The sequence below is a fragment of the Limulus polyphemus genome, unplaced genomic scaffold (genome assembly GCF_000517525.1).
Source record: "Limulus polyphemus unplaced genomic scaffold, Limulus_polyphemus-2.1.2 Scaffold384, whole genome shotgun sequence".
NCBI classification, from domain to species: domain Eukaryota; kingdom Metazoa; phylum Arthropoda; class Merostomata; order Xiphosura; family Limulidae; genus Limulus; species Limulus polyphemus.
The window spans coordinates 66,924-81,879 of NW_013665994.1; the positions used below are offsets into that span (position 1 = coordinate 66,924).

Below are 14,956 nucleotides of genomic sequence, written 5' to 3' on the forward strand. Positions count from 1 at the left end.
TAAGGATTTAGATTAACCGTCTAAACACCGATACAAGGTAAAATGTCAGCAATTTGGAATGGCTATGACGGACTCTATTCTATTCCCCCGGCATTGACAACAAGTTTAGATGCCGCTTCGTTAGTCATGTTGACAAACAGAGACACAGTTATGAACATTGCTGACATGGAATACCCAGATATTTTCAGTTACCTATTTTTAGTGTCTCATATTGAAGGCATACAAAGTTTAGATGTCAATAAATACTTTGTGACAGGCTGGGTGCACAGTGTTGGACCGTGGAAAGTGTACGACTCGTCAGTTTTCACAATCTACTCGAAGGTAAACAACTGGTAGTTGTACAAAAACTGCTAAATAGTGAGCTGGACTTAGATGAGTTCTAATTGATCACCTTTATTTGCTTAGCAGTATTTCATGTGTGCTAATGATTGATATAGTTCTAAATTAAAAGGAAATCGACTTATTTGTGAGGTTGTTTGCTAACGTTTACTTGATATATTAGTATTAGGCCTAGCATCTATATTTAATTGTTTAACGACACAACGCATGGATTCTAACGTTACGTTACATCTATATTTGCATTTTACAGGCCCTATACAAGTAAAGATTTTATTGCATGATTCTAACCAAATATTCAAATTTTTCGTGAAACAAGCACTGCAAAGAATCAGCTACAGGCTCCTAAATATACTTATGGTTTTTGATATAATATAATTTGTTAATGTGTATGTGGATATATATATATATATATGTAATTAATAGCGACTTAATGTGTTAAAATGACTCGACAGTGACAATTTACAGCAAAACAGCTATATTTTCATATTTGTGAAGTACTTAACCTGTTGCCCCCCAGTGGCACAGCGGTATGTCCGCGGACGTATAAAGCTAGAAAGCGGGTTTCGATACCCGTGGTGGGCAGTGCACAGATAGCTCATTGTGTAGCTTTGTGCTTAATTACAAACAAACAAACAAAACGTATCCTATTTGACAATAAAATGGTAAAAATATTAGGATTAATAAGGTTACCAGTAGTTCACACATTAAAAAAAGAGTTTATGTGTTAATGCTATATTTCAGATACTAGCCTATATATATATATAATCATAGTTATGGGCTGGGATGGAATATTATATAAGGTCGCCTTGGCCGGGTCTGTGTCAAAAACTTTCCCTGTTCAAGCCCATAGCTTGAAGCATTTGTGGTCCTGGTACATCTATTAATATTCATGATATTTTCATTGTCTGAAATTAAATACTTTTAATACAACAAGAATATGTTTGTAGGCATTTCATTCACAACGACTGTCCGATAGCCCTTTGAGTGTTTGTGTTGCAACTCTACTAGAGGGCCGGGTTTTGACTGTACGTTGCACGTGTATAGTGAGACTAGGAAACTGTTGTTCCCACGAGCAGCCACAATATTCTACATGGAGACAGCAGCAAGGATGACCAAAGGTCAGATCTATACTTTGTACAACCAATAGCAACACAACCGATTAGCATTGTTACAGGATTCAGTTCTAAGCATTAAACTGCTAGGTTAATCGTTATTTCACTAATTTGTTCCTTATGTCCAATATGGCGGAATAAACAAAGCCGGCCCAGTACATGACGTCACGTGCATAACCTGTATAGTTTGATAAATTCAAGTTAAATCAAATACTATAAATCCCTCTATCGGAGAAATTCGCGACGTTTATGTATTACATCATCAACCTTCGTAAATGAAAGATTACCTTCTAAGATATACAGAATTACTTTTATTTCAATAATAAAAAGCACCCAAATGGTAGTCCGGCAATAGCGTATATAGTATGTAAAAAATACTGAAACATACTGTTTGTTTCTTGTAAACCCAAAGCTACACAATAAGCTATCTGTGCTCTTCACACCGCGTGTAACGAAACTCGGTTTTTAACGTTGTAAGCTCTCAGACTGGCTACTGAGCCGTAAGGATGATAGATATTGTAGCGCCATCTTTAGATAGAACAATGAAATAAATATCGATGTAAACATAATTATTTTTCTAAAACAACTGAATTAAAAGAACAGTTCAATAAATATTTATTTTATATTGAACAGTGTTATATTGGCTTCAACCATAGTTAATATACCTTGTAAAATAGGATACTCATCTTTATCTTTATTTGTATACAAACAAGTTTAGCACGTAAATGTGAAAAATTTGTAAGATAATTGAAATATCTACATCATAATGTATAAACCAAATATATATAATAATTTACATACTTTCCTTTATCCTATAAGCCCTCATTAATATAACGCTGAAAATTAAATATATATATATTCTAATGTTGCAAAAATTACTTAGTTAAAAAAATAAAATAAAAACGCCCCCAAAAGTCACGTGGTAGCGATTTGTGAAGAATACAATTGTTCTTATTAGTATATGATACCAAGTTTCCTCCGCCTGTAAACACATTACATAACTTGGAAAAATATAATACACGTTATTATACAACTTAACTTAGAATTCACTAAAAACTTTTCTTAATATCACTTCGAGTATACTCTACACTTGTCTTTAACTCTGTGTTTGAATATTAGAAATATTTTCCTACTGTGTGCAACTTGTTTCTGATCTTTTGCTTTACTCCAAACTCAGTAGAGGTCAGAGAGAGAGTCCGATTTCGGCTCAGCGATACATTTTCTAACGATCTTCCCATTATTCTGCGGTTCCTACTCAAGCAGTCGACGGTAAATCAGTGAATCTGAGAATACCACATGCATAGCAATCTCACTAGATCAACATAACGTGATGGACTAAATAAAGTGATTTCTCCGTGACATTAGTTATAGAAGTGATTAATTTACCGGTTGTATACTGCTAATATTGCTAAGTATTTTCGTTGCAATTTATTCAAGTTTCTAACATGTATTACTATTATATTGTGTTAATGTAAATTATCATTAGCTAGTTTCAGAAAATTTAGAAATCAAATGTAGATCTAAATTTATACATTTTTGTCGGTAGAGTTCGCTGCTTCTGAATTGATTATTTTCTTGTAGCTAATATTTCTTTTGTACCATATTTATGTGTGGATAAATTTCGAAAACATCTATAGATTAAACAAAACCCATTTTATTGGGGGGTTACTTAATAAATATTTAACTTATGGTCAAGGTTACGATTTGATAAAATGAGAATTAATTAATTAAGTTATTAATTCTTTGTAACTAGTACTCTCGTGAATTTACCTTTAATTCACGTTGTACGGCTGTTTAATTTAAAAATTCTGTAATTGCTACAAAATATTCCCCGTACTTTAAGTTGTGGTTGAGTGTCAGTCAAACCTCTAGCGTGGATGTTAGGGGTGGTGGAGTGCTGCCGCCTGAAAAGTAAAGAATGGGTTTAAAGAGCAGGTGTGAAAGGCTTTGCCTACCTTCTGGTCAATAATAGATCAAAACTAGAACCGGCTGCACAAAATGAGCATAAAATACAAATAAACAATGAAACATTTCTCGTGGTTAGGGCGCTCGACTCGTAATCTGAGGGTCGCGGGTTCTAATCCCCGCCCCACTAAACATGTTCACTCTTTCAGCCGTGGGGACGTTATAATGTGACGTTCAATTCCACTATTCGTTGGTAAAAGTGTAGCCCAAGAGTTGGTGGTGATGACTAGCTGCCTTCCCTCTAGTCTTTCACTGCTAAATTAGGGACGACTAACGCAGATAGCCCTCGTGTAGCTTTGCGCAAAATTCAAAACAAACCAATCTCTTAGATACACACGACTGTTCCAATTTAAGTTAAATGCAAGTGTTATGATTAAGATAGTTTATATAGTGCGAGTGTTAAATATCTAACAAAATTCATTAATTTTTTCTCATAATATGTCTCAGGTGTTATATTATTTTACTATTGTCTCATTATTTTTTCTGTGAATATATGCTCTCCCCAGTGACTCAGCGGTAAGTCTGGAGGCTTAAAACGCTAAAATTCGGTTTCGATACCCGTGGTTTGCAAAGAACGGATAGCTCATTATGTACCTTTCTGCTCAACAACAACAAAATCAAACTGTGAACATATCTCTGGTGTTTTGTTATTTTACTGTAGTTTCATTTTTGTTTTTTGTGAGTAGTGTCTCTGGTGGAATATTTTGCTATTGTTTCATATTTTTGTGTTAAAATTGTCTCTGTTGAAGTATTATTTTACTATTATTTCCTGCCTCCCCACCTTCAGTGGTACATTAAAAACAGGGTTTTGATACCCCTGTTGGGAAGAGCTCAGATAGCTCATTATGTAGCTTTGTGCTTAACAACAAACAAACAAACTATTGTTTCCTTTTTTGTGCTAAAAGTGTCTCTGGCGGTATATTATTTTACTTTTTATTTAATATGTAACTTAAACTTAGAACTTCCCTAATATGCGTGATAAATGAAGCGATTTGCAACGTTTTGTAATTGGTGTCAAAATAACAAACAACAACAACTTTTCTTATTAATTCCATTAACAGAATCACATATGCATGCTTTGGCCGAGACTTCTACCCGTTAATCAGCAGAGCCTATTTTATACCGCTACTGAGTTCATCATTCGACTTATTTAATATCTTGAAAAGCTTGAGGACTTGTAATGCTAAAATTATGGTTTCAATACCCACGGCAGATACAGTGCAGATAACCCATTGTGTAACTTTGAGTTTAACAACAAACAAACGAATAAAAAGATCTTAAAATAATTTGAATGATAATCTATGTCATATTCACTCAAAGTTTGTTCCATACTGTCTATACTATCCAATAAACAATGATGAACAATTGGGGTTCTATGATACTTGAGTTTGTTGTCGCTTTCATGCTAACATGTCCACTTGCGAAATATTTGTACCATCTAATGACAAATCCAACAAACAATGATGAACAATTGGGATATATTAATCTATAGCTTTATATATATATATAGCCTTTGATTGTTTCATAAACAGTATTCTGTATTTAAACTTCAGAGAAAAAAGAAGCTTTAACCTACATTAAGGATTTAAAACACATCTTAAGCTAATATAAAGATAACACTTGTTAACAGTCTTGTTTAACTGGTTTTCACGAACAAATAAAGGCTGCTTTAGAACATTTACTTGTAGCTGAGTACAAAGGTAATCATGTGTAATAATACCATTTATCATATCAGTCGGTAGTTTCTTTCTAAGAACTTCTTTTTAATGTTCTCAAGCTCTTTATGTTATAAACTGTGCGTAATTATTATTTCATGAACATGATTTATGGAGATCTTAATATATTAAAATTGTGTTATGACATTGTCGAAAGTGAAATAGATAATATTTTTTTTGTGAAAAGCTTCATGATTAAATTTTTCATTGTTGTTATTGTATACTAATGTAATTTAAAAATCAACTTTTCTATGTTTAGAAGACTCATTGCAATTTATTTTCTCTGATTATAGTTGATCAATTTAAAGTTGTTTCAACTTTGTTAACATAACTTAGATTATTTAAAAATTACCTCATCCTAGCCTTATCGGATTTCCTTGTTGTACAATATTATACTATTTGCAGTGAGGCTTTCTTAAGGCTTTAAACCTACTATGCGCAAATTTTAAAGTATAAACGAAGAATTCTAATCATCACATGAGCTATAATTTAGCTAAATGATATATTATTGGCCGGCCATTTAAATTATTCAAACAACTATTCTGTCAGGTGCTCACCCCCCCCCCCCCCACCTCTCCCGACGACTCAGCGGTTAAGTGTGAAGGCTAAAAACTGGATTCGATACTCAGAGCTGGCAGAGCACAGATAGCCCATTGTGTAGCTTTGTGCTTAACAAACAAACAAACAGATCATTCACATTCCATTTCTTATGCGCCCTCAAGTAAACCAGGTTGTATAAGTCCTAATAATTTAAAACTGGACACTACGTCAATGGGCAACAGTCATGAAAAATGTGTTATATGCCCAAAACATACTCAGATAACAGTTGTACCGCATTAAGCATGAATCTCAGTGTTTATCAAACACATACTGTCATTCCTAGTGGAATGCAAAAGTTACCAGTTTTAGGAGAACAGGTGTGATTGATATTTTGAAGAACACAAGTGTATCCCAAAAAGAAAAAAAAACGTTGACAAGTCTCAGAAGTATCTGATGATAGATACTTTAATTAAATTAAACAAGTCTTAGTTTATTGACCTTTCTTCCGGTATTCCATCTTTGAGGAATATTCACGTAAGATACACTTGTTTGAATTCCGTACTCGGTTATCCAACGGAATTCTGACTACAATTCTTTGTAAAGAGAACAGTACACTCGACTTGCTTTACTTTGGTGAGCGATGATTTTGTTTCTTTGTGTTGTGGATTTGAAAACTCTAGGAGAGCTTATGTGTTGTATCGTGACCATCAGAAGTTTAAGCAAGAATATGTAAGCGAAGCAATGGAATATAGTGGTGGTGATGGAGGTATGCTATATATATATATATACATATATTTACTGCCGAAGTGGAAGATATCGTCAAATTTGACAGTACAAATATTATGAAGAAGGAACAATATTGCAAAATCCAAGACGTCGGGTAATATCCAATAGACGTCGTTTAATTAACCATGATTTTGAAACTTAGCAAAATAGTGATCCAAAACATACTGCCCTGCTCCATAAGAGATATATGAAGAAAAGGTAAAGAGCTGGAGATTTGAAAATTATAAGAAGGCCATTCCAAAATCCTGACGATAATCAAACTGAAAGTTTGTTGCATCAGTTGAACAAAGAAATCAAGTACTTAACTACAACTTTGGGAGATTGTATATCAAAAAAAAAAAAAAAAATGAAAGGAAAGGAAATACCAGTTAATCATCTCAACAAAAAATGGGAGCATCCATGTCCAAAAGATGTAGTTATACAGGTACGTCTAGAGGAAGACCTACTAAATATTGTCAAGCTACTTTTTTATATCTCAAAATGAATTTTTTAGGTCAAATACTATAATATCAAGTATAAGTATAATATATTTTTGTGGTAACACAATTACAAAGAAACGTCTATGAGATGCAACGATTCATTGAAAACATGCAATATCTGTACGATATACGTTCTTTTGATGTTATAAGTAAAGGGTTGAGTACCTTATATCAAATCATTTTTGAATATACAAGTCACGTTACAAATACAGATGATATCAAATTGAGAGCTCTTGGGAAGGTATTTAACAGCCCTTTCCAACGAAATATATTTATATATCATACAACTGTGTTCAGATCGGGGAATTAGAACTTCAAAGACGATAATATATTTTGTACTTAATGTTATTGGCAAACAAAGTATGTGAATCAAATTGGGGTACCAGGACCACCCAGAAAGAGACCTGCAACATGTCGTACCCCCACTGTGTAAAACAAAGTGCGGCGTTTTGTAACAGGTGAGAATCCACGAACACAAAGTTCAGTGACAAGAGACGTCCACGTGCTACAGGCAACAATAAGCAACATAATTAAGAAGAATATCAATCTGGAAATGAGACCAGCATGATATGGGTTCACCAAGATAAGGCTTCCAGTCGTACTTTCCGTTCAACCTCAAGCAGCTGGCAAATGAAACGGGTATTTATACTATCCCATACCAAGACATATTGGTCTGTGGAAACAGACTTTTGAAATGGGCACTGAGATACTGTCGTCCGCGTATGCTAGGTGGATTATGAAAAGCCAACAGGGAGGAGCGGTGAGCTTTGAACTTGGCAGCCTTACGACGGCGCCTTTTCCAATGGAACTACTCCGCAAGGTTATTGTGAAAACGCAGGTCGTCAGTTAGAGCATGACCGAACGTAGCGACAAGAACTTTAATGATTTGTTAAAATCCCAGATCATTTTATTATAACGTACTCAAACATTTGTGTACTCAAGTTTTAAAATTCAAAGAAGATTGATTAAAATAATAAAGAAAGTATTATATTTTAGAGTTTTCGCTTTTAACACCTTTTTAGCGGAAAATAGAAAGCAATTCAAATATGTATAACAGTTAATAATTCGGAAGAAAGATGTTATTTATTTGTCATTTTCAAAATATTGCGTTATCTGTATACTTGCTTTAAAACTTCAATATTTCAAAAATTACACTTCAGGAATTTTTTATGATTATGTGAAAATATATATTAAACTTATATCCCAGTTAAACATCATAAATTGATATGTATTTAAGCAAAAGAAAGGCTTTAGTTTAAAGTTTTATTATATTAAACATCGAGGAAGAGTACAGGTTTCTGCTGATTAATTCCTTTATCCTCATCAAACTCCAGACAATATAAGACTAGGGCTAGCAAACATAATATATTATTATGTAAGAGCAGAATATGGTATACTTGTTATGTCAAAGGTTGCGAATATCAGCACAAATATCATTTAGATTTTTTATATTTATGTAATGCTGACTGGAGCATAATGCACATAATTACAAATAAATAAAATGACAGTGAACTCCAGATAGTTTTACAAGTTGTTTTATTTGTGAAACGTTTTCATCAGGAGCATACAATTTATGCAAAGAACACAATTACTCAAATTAAGACTGTTGTGTTCTAAGAATTAAACATTAACAAGAGAATATCGTACATTCTATTATTACAGAACCTGTGTCATGTACGTAAACAATGTAATATAAACGTAATTGTTATATAAAAAAAAGAATATCTGCATAGTAAAAATGAAAGCCAAACGGGGAAGTTTAATATAATTATATAAAGTAAATAAGTTATTATTTACAGCGGTATGTCTGCGGACTTACAACGCTAGAAACCGGGTTTCGATACCTGTGGTGGGCAGAGCACATATAGCCCATTGTGTAGCTTTGTGCTTAACTTCAAACGAAACTTACAATAAATTTAGTTAAATTTAAAAAGGGGCCATCCATTATATTTGTTCAGTGTTGGTTTATATTTTTCTATAAGAAGTGATTCCTTAATTTTCCGATCTAAGAAATCTTCGCCACCTGTGAGAATTTTAAACGTTATTGGGCAATCCATCTTTGGTATACCATGATTTAAGATATAGAGGGTTGGAAAGTTAAGATAATTACATTTGATGTACTAGTAAGAAACATGTTCAAACTACAATTTCCAAACTTAATACTTTGAACATGAACTATAAGATTCAGATAATTGTAGCCAAAGTGGGGAAAAAAAGAAGATATTTCAAAAGATTAAAAGCCCCCAATGGCTTAGCGGTAAGTCTGAAGGTTAATAACGCTAAAAACCGGGTTTCGATGCCCGTGGTGGGTACAGCACAGATAGCTCATTGTGTAGGTTTGATTTTAACTACACACAAAATCAAAAGGTTAAAAATCTTCAGTATTGTATTTCAATGTGATTTACTTTGTTGATCTCATTTGTATGTTTTCGCATCCCATTTCTATCAAAATAAGTAGAAGGTGAATAATTTTAAACCAGCAGTCACGACAGTTTATAAGTCAAGTGTTTTGTCTGATGGTCTGCAATTTTTAACGCTGATTGTTTTTTAAAATACACAGCAGTTAGCCCGTATTAATTCTGATAATAGTCCGAGTGTGTGTTGAGCATTAAACAAAATCTCTCTCAACAAACATTCGTTAATATTCACATGTCTCTGGTGGGTCAGCAGTAAGTTTACGGACTTATAACACTAAAATCAGAGGTTTTACTCACCGTGGTAGAGTTGGTTGTTATTAAGCACAAAATTACACAATGAGTTGTCTGTGCTTTGCCCACCATGGGTATCGAAACCGATTTTTAGCGTCGTAAGCCTGTAAACTTACTGCCGAGCCACTAGGGGGCCCAGGTAGACAAAGTGAAGATAGCCCATTATGTAGCATATCAACAAGCATTTAAAAAATTTTCACACAGATTGAAATTGCTAATTTTGATAGTTCTCGTTCAGAGTTACCCATGACTGAACAAGAAACGAGAACTTCCCACCTGAGCCTTCAGAAGTTATTTTTATTTTCATAAAATTCGGTATAGGTAAGTTATAGCGTTTGAATATTCATCATGACGAATCTTAAATGAGGCCCCCCTTCCCCAAAAAGAAAAAAAAAAGAAAATCGAAAGGATGATGATTGATCAAAAAAGTCTAAGACAAAGAGAATGTTTTCCGCTAGTAATGAATAATTTAGTAAATTGAAGCTAGATGGCACTACTAACGATTGGAATACATCCAGTTTAAAGTTAAATAGTCGTGTTAGTGTTACAGTTGATGTCAGCATCATCCATAACGATCAGACAAACCTAGACGTTTGGGAAGCGTGATAACGAAGGGGCTGGATCAGTTTTGTGTTTATAGTAGCTTAGATAAGATATTTTGTTACGACGCAAATTCAGATTGACAGATGACATGCCTCTGCTTTAATAGAATCCTAACTATTGTATTGTACACGAATGAAATTCAGTGATATGATAATGATGACCTGAACTACTAAAGTAGAAGTGCAAGTTTAAGCAGTGGGCCAGTAGGCTATACCATTACAGCATTCGACTGGAACGAGTAGAACGTAAAGCAAAAATCAGTAAGTATATCTTGAACTTTGTGGACCACACAGCAAGCTTATAGCCCACAAGTATGACTCTAGTACTAATAGTAGAGCAGGTTAGCGCAATCGTAACATGCCGCCCCAAATATTTTATTTATTTTGAAGTTTTTTTGGTGTTCATTTTGCTCTAACGTTTGGAAATAGGTTATATGTATAATACTGAGAGTGATAGTAATGGGGCAAAATCAAAAGGTTCCAGTAATTTTTATTGAATAGCAGGTTTTTTTTTAAAGATTACATATTGGTTTAGACTTTAGTAGATAATAATTATTTAAAACTTTAATTGGTTTGGATAAAATTTTGTAATTTTAATGGTGATAATAAAAATTTAAAAAGCAAAAATTCTAAATTACCAAAAGAATAAAGTTATTGCATTAAAGTTAGATTTAGAATCTGAAGTACCTTTTGTTCTTTAAAACATATCTTGACCAAAAAGTATTTTGGTTGTTAGTTTGAATTTATTTCAGAAACAAAAAAATTACACAACTTAATTTTTATAAATCATGCTTATTAATATGTGATTATAGAAATTACATAGTATAATTGCAGTTTGAGTGCAAAATATGTTTGTGCAATTTGTTAAAATTAACCTGAAACAGGTAATTCTGTTACTACTTAAATAAAAGAAATATTGTTTTTGTTGATATTATTTACATCCATTTAATTTAATATTTGAATAACAATTTAAATAGAACCTTGCAGTTGTTGTATACAGAAAATAATATTTGATAATACTTCTAAATTAACAAGTTTATTTTTAATTACAAGTTATACATAAACAGATCTTCATTTTATTGTTAGTAATTGCTTAATAAAGTTTTGAAATAGCAGTGAATTATAGTTTTTATACCATGTACAGTGGCAAGTCTTAAGAAGGGAAGGTTTCTAAGTAATTCTATAGAAGAGAAAGTGATTTCGATGCATTTATATTTTGTGTTTTTTTATATGCATATTTGTATCCATGTCTATATCATTTTATGCATGTGGTTAGATATTGTTTTACGAAAAAAATAGTTATTAGTTGTACTGAAGGCTGCTTTCCAGATTCTAAAGCCCTTGTTGGCCTTTAGTGAGAAAAAGAAGTGGTAACTGTACATGTACACGTGAATTGCTAACACATATTTAGTCAAAAATTATGGACCACTAGATTCTTTATTATTAAAAACCATGGCTTTCTCCAGTTCATTTTACTAACATAAGGGTAAGTAATTAAAAATCAATTCATTTGGTCTAGCACATAGAAATAAAATTATTTATTATTTAGAGAAATCTTTAATACATCTTATTGCAATTAGTATTCTGCTTCACATTCGTTTTTAAAAAATGTATCCACTGAAAGCTCATATTGATTAAGCTCATCTTACACTTCTGTTTTAGCTTTTCATCTGTTTGTACAGCCTCAGTTTCTAATCGTGAGAGGCTGTTTTCTTCTCTGAACAGTGCTATATTGTGATAGTTGTTCTTTCTGGAAGTTGATTTTTTTTCAAGCCATCCAAGTTAACAGATAGTTATGGAGTATGAGAAATATATTGTATGGAGGATTAGTAGTAGTATAGGGTAGAAAGACTTTAACATGAAAAATGTGACAAGATCTAACACTGTATTACTTGTACAGGTTCATAGTATCTCAGACAATATGTCCCAAACTGTTAATATTTAAAAAACTAAAGATAGTAGACTTAGATAAAAAAAACTTAAATTTTTCTGAACAAGAAATAATGCATTTTTGCTTTATTCGGTATGTTACAAACAAGAAATAGCCCATTTGAGTTAAGCCACATGTAAGTTTATAATATACTGTTTTCACTTTCCCATCCATTAACTTGCTAAATGAGTTGAAATATGGGAGCTGGCCAAGTAACACAAAGAATAATTTCCCAAAATGCAAGAATATAACATATTTGTTATTACAACTGTGTGATGAATTTGTTGTTTAACTTGACTGCAGTGGCATAAAGGTTTCAACTTGGTGTAAATGTATTATTTCATATTGATATAATACTTTCATTTAGGTTATAAGTACAGAAAGCATGTTTGGTATTTTATTACACTAACCAGTGACATTAAATTTTTTTGTAATATATCTTTTCTTTTTTTCATCTATTGAGTTTTATTTTATAGACTTAAGTTTACTTATTGGAAAGCAGTACTGCATGCAACTTTCTTTCTTGTGGTTTTATGTTTACATTAGACTGTGTAGAAACTCCATTCTGAAGTAATAGAATTTAGTGTGACATACATTAATACTAAATATAGCATCCTACATCAATATAGAACAGTTTATTGATGTTGTTGAGCATCTGTACCATGAAAGAACAATATATAGCTGTTACATAATATAGGTAAGGAACAAAGTTGTCTTTTTACCATGTATGCTTGGTGCTCACTTTTACTCAATTTTTAAAGACTGTAAGATAAGTGTAATAATTCTGGGAGTATGTTGTTTAATATGTGCCACCAATTTACCCAAGTATCCCAGAAAACTTATAATCAGGGAATAAAAGATGTAGTTGAGAGTTAATTTGAAGGAATATATCTGATATTGTTGCTGCCCCTGTCTTGGATATGTAAATTCTCAAACACATGTAGGGAGGGGTTGGGGGAACAGCTTTTAAAATCCAAAATGTAAACTTCAACATCGTCTTTATGTAATATCTTGTTAGAATGTTCTTGATTAATGATCATTTGTGAGAATAATACATATTTAGTTGATACATTTTTTGGGTTGGATCATTTTGAGGGATAACATATACCTTACATGCATACATAATTAAATGTTGGTGCATCCTTCTAGTTCAAAATAATTGTCTTATTAAAAATATCATAAAGGATAATGACAAAGTTACTAAGTGCAAGAGTTTTTTTTCTCCTTTTTTCAACTCTAGAAGCTGTAGTATAAGCTATACGAAATTTTGTAGCTGTAGGGGGAATTTTGAGAAAAAAAATGTTCATGTAGTTAATGCTTTTTACCAGTCTCAAATTTTAGATGATAATACTTTCCAATTATATACAGCTATATGTGTGGGAAGATTTTGTTTTTCATTAATTGGAGTTGCTGTTCAATTTATGTGTTCATACACTATTAAAAATGTCATTTATTTTTATAACGTATGGTGTTGTTTAATTCTTTAGTCAAATAGGTCTTCACAAATCTCTGTTGATATTTCAAACTCGACAATGACATACCTTCAGCAATCACATGATTTGGGTAATGATATACCTTCAGCAATCATATGATTTGGATAGTAACATATCTCCAGTGATCATATGATTTGGATAATGATATACCTTCTACAATCATATGACTTGGGTAATGATATACATTCAACAATCATATGATTTGGGTAGTGACATATCTCCGCTGATAATATGATTTGGGTAGTGTGACATACCTCCAGTGAACATATGATTTGAGTAGCGTGACAGATCTCCATATGAGTTGGGTAGAAAATGCCAAACTACACGTTGACATACCCCCCAATAATTATATGATTTGGACAGCGACATACTTCCAACAATCACATGATTTGGGTAGTGACATACTTCCAGCAATCACGTGATTTGGGCAGCAACATACCTTGAGTAATAATATGGTTTGGGTAGTGACATACTGGCCCGGCTTGGCCAGGTGGTTAGGGCGCTCGACTCGCAATCTGAGGGTCGTGGGTTCGAATCCCCATCCCACCAAACATGCTCGCCTTTGCAGCCATGGGGGCATTATAATGTGATGGTCAATCCAACTATTCGTTAGTAAAAGAGTAGCACAAAAGTTGGCGGTGGGTGATGATAACTAGCTGCCTTCCCTCTAGTCTTACACTGCTAAATTATGGACGCCAGCGCAGATAGCCCTCGTGTAGCTTTGCGCGAAAATTCAAAACAAGCAAGTGACATACTTCCAGAAATCACATGATTGGTAATGACATACCTCCAGCGATCATATGAGTTGAGTAGAAAATGACAGGACAGTTACTCTCAAAACTAACTGGAACATTACTTCACTGTATTTAAATCGAAGCGTCGCTAGAGTTTATCATCATAGATTATTTGTAATGTTTATTTATATAGCATGGTGTAAGGATAAGTATTAAAAGTACAAGTAATAAAATACGTATGGTTTAGTTATCATCCTGCATATAAGTTTATGAAACCAGTGTAGTTTATTCTCCAACATGAATTCTTCTGTTAAAACGCTGTTATATGCAGTGTTTTGTTTTGTTTAGGGTGGAAAACATCAAGTCAGTATTTACTGTTAAGAATTTTATGTAACGCTTTGATTTAGAGCCACTTTTCAAAATTATAAACACAACTTTCTACAAACCACGCATAAGTTTTGTCAAAAAAACAAAACAAAAAACTGACGTCACTTCCTTAAAGGTTCCACTTTAGGTGTAACTAGCGTCGTTTGTCCAAGTATGATGTCATTAG

The 14,956-nt window shown here is 32.9% G+C and overlaps 1 protein-coding gene across 2 annotated transcripts in view; it reads left to right on the forward strand.

The window, feature by feature from the left end:
- The first annotated feature begins 1,372 nt into the window (after positions 1–1,372).
- The window catches only part of LOC106457876 (inositol-trisphosphate 3-kinase A-like), a 64,876-nt gene continuing 51,292 nt past the window's right edge, over positions 1,373–14,956 (forward strand). The window contains exon 1 of one of the 2 annotated variants that reach the window (XM_022383924.1): positions 1,373–1,457. The gene's annotated coding sequence lies outside the window, so the exon portion shown is untranslated. Of the gene's footprint in view, positions 1,458–10,202; positions 10,508–14,956 lie in introns of those variants that run through there. The other variant, XM_013917325.2, reaches the window with a different exon arrangement.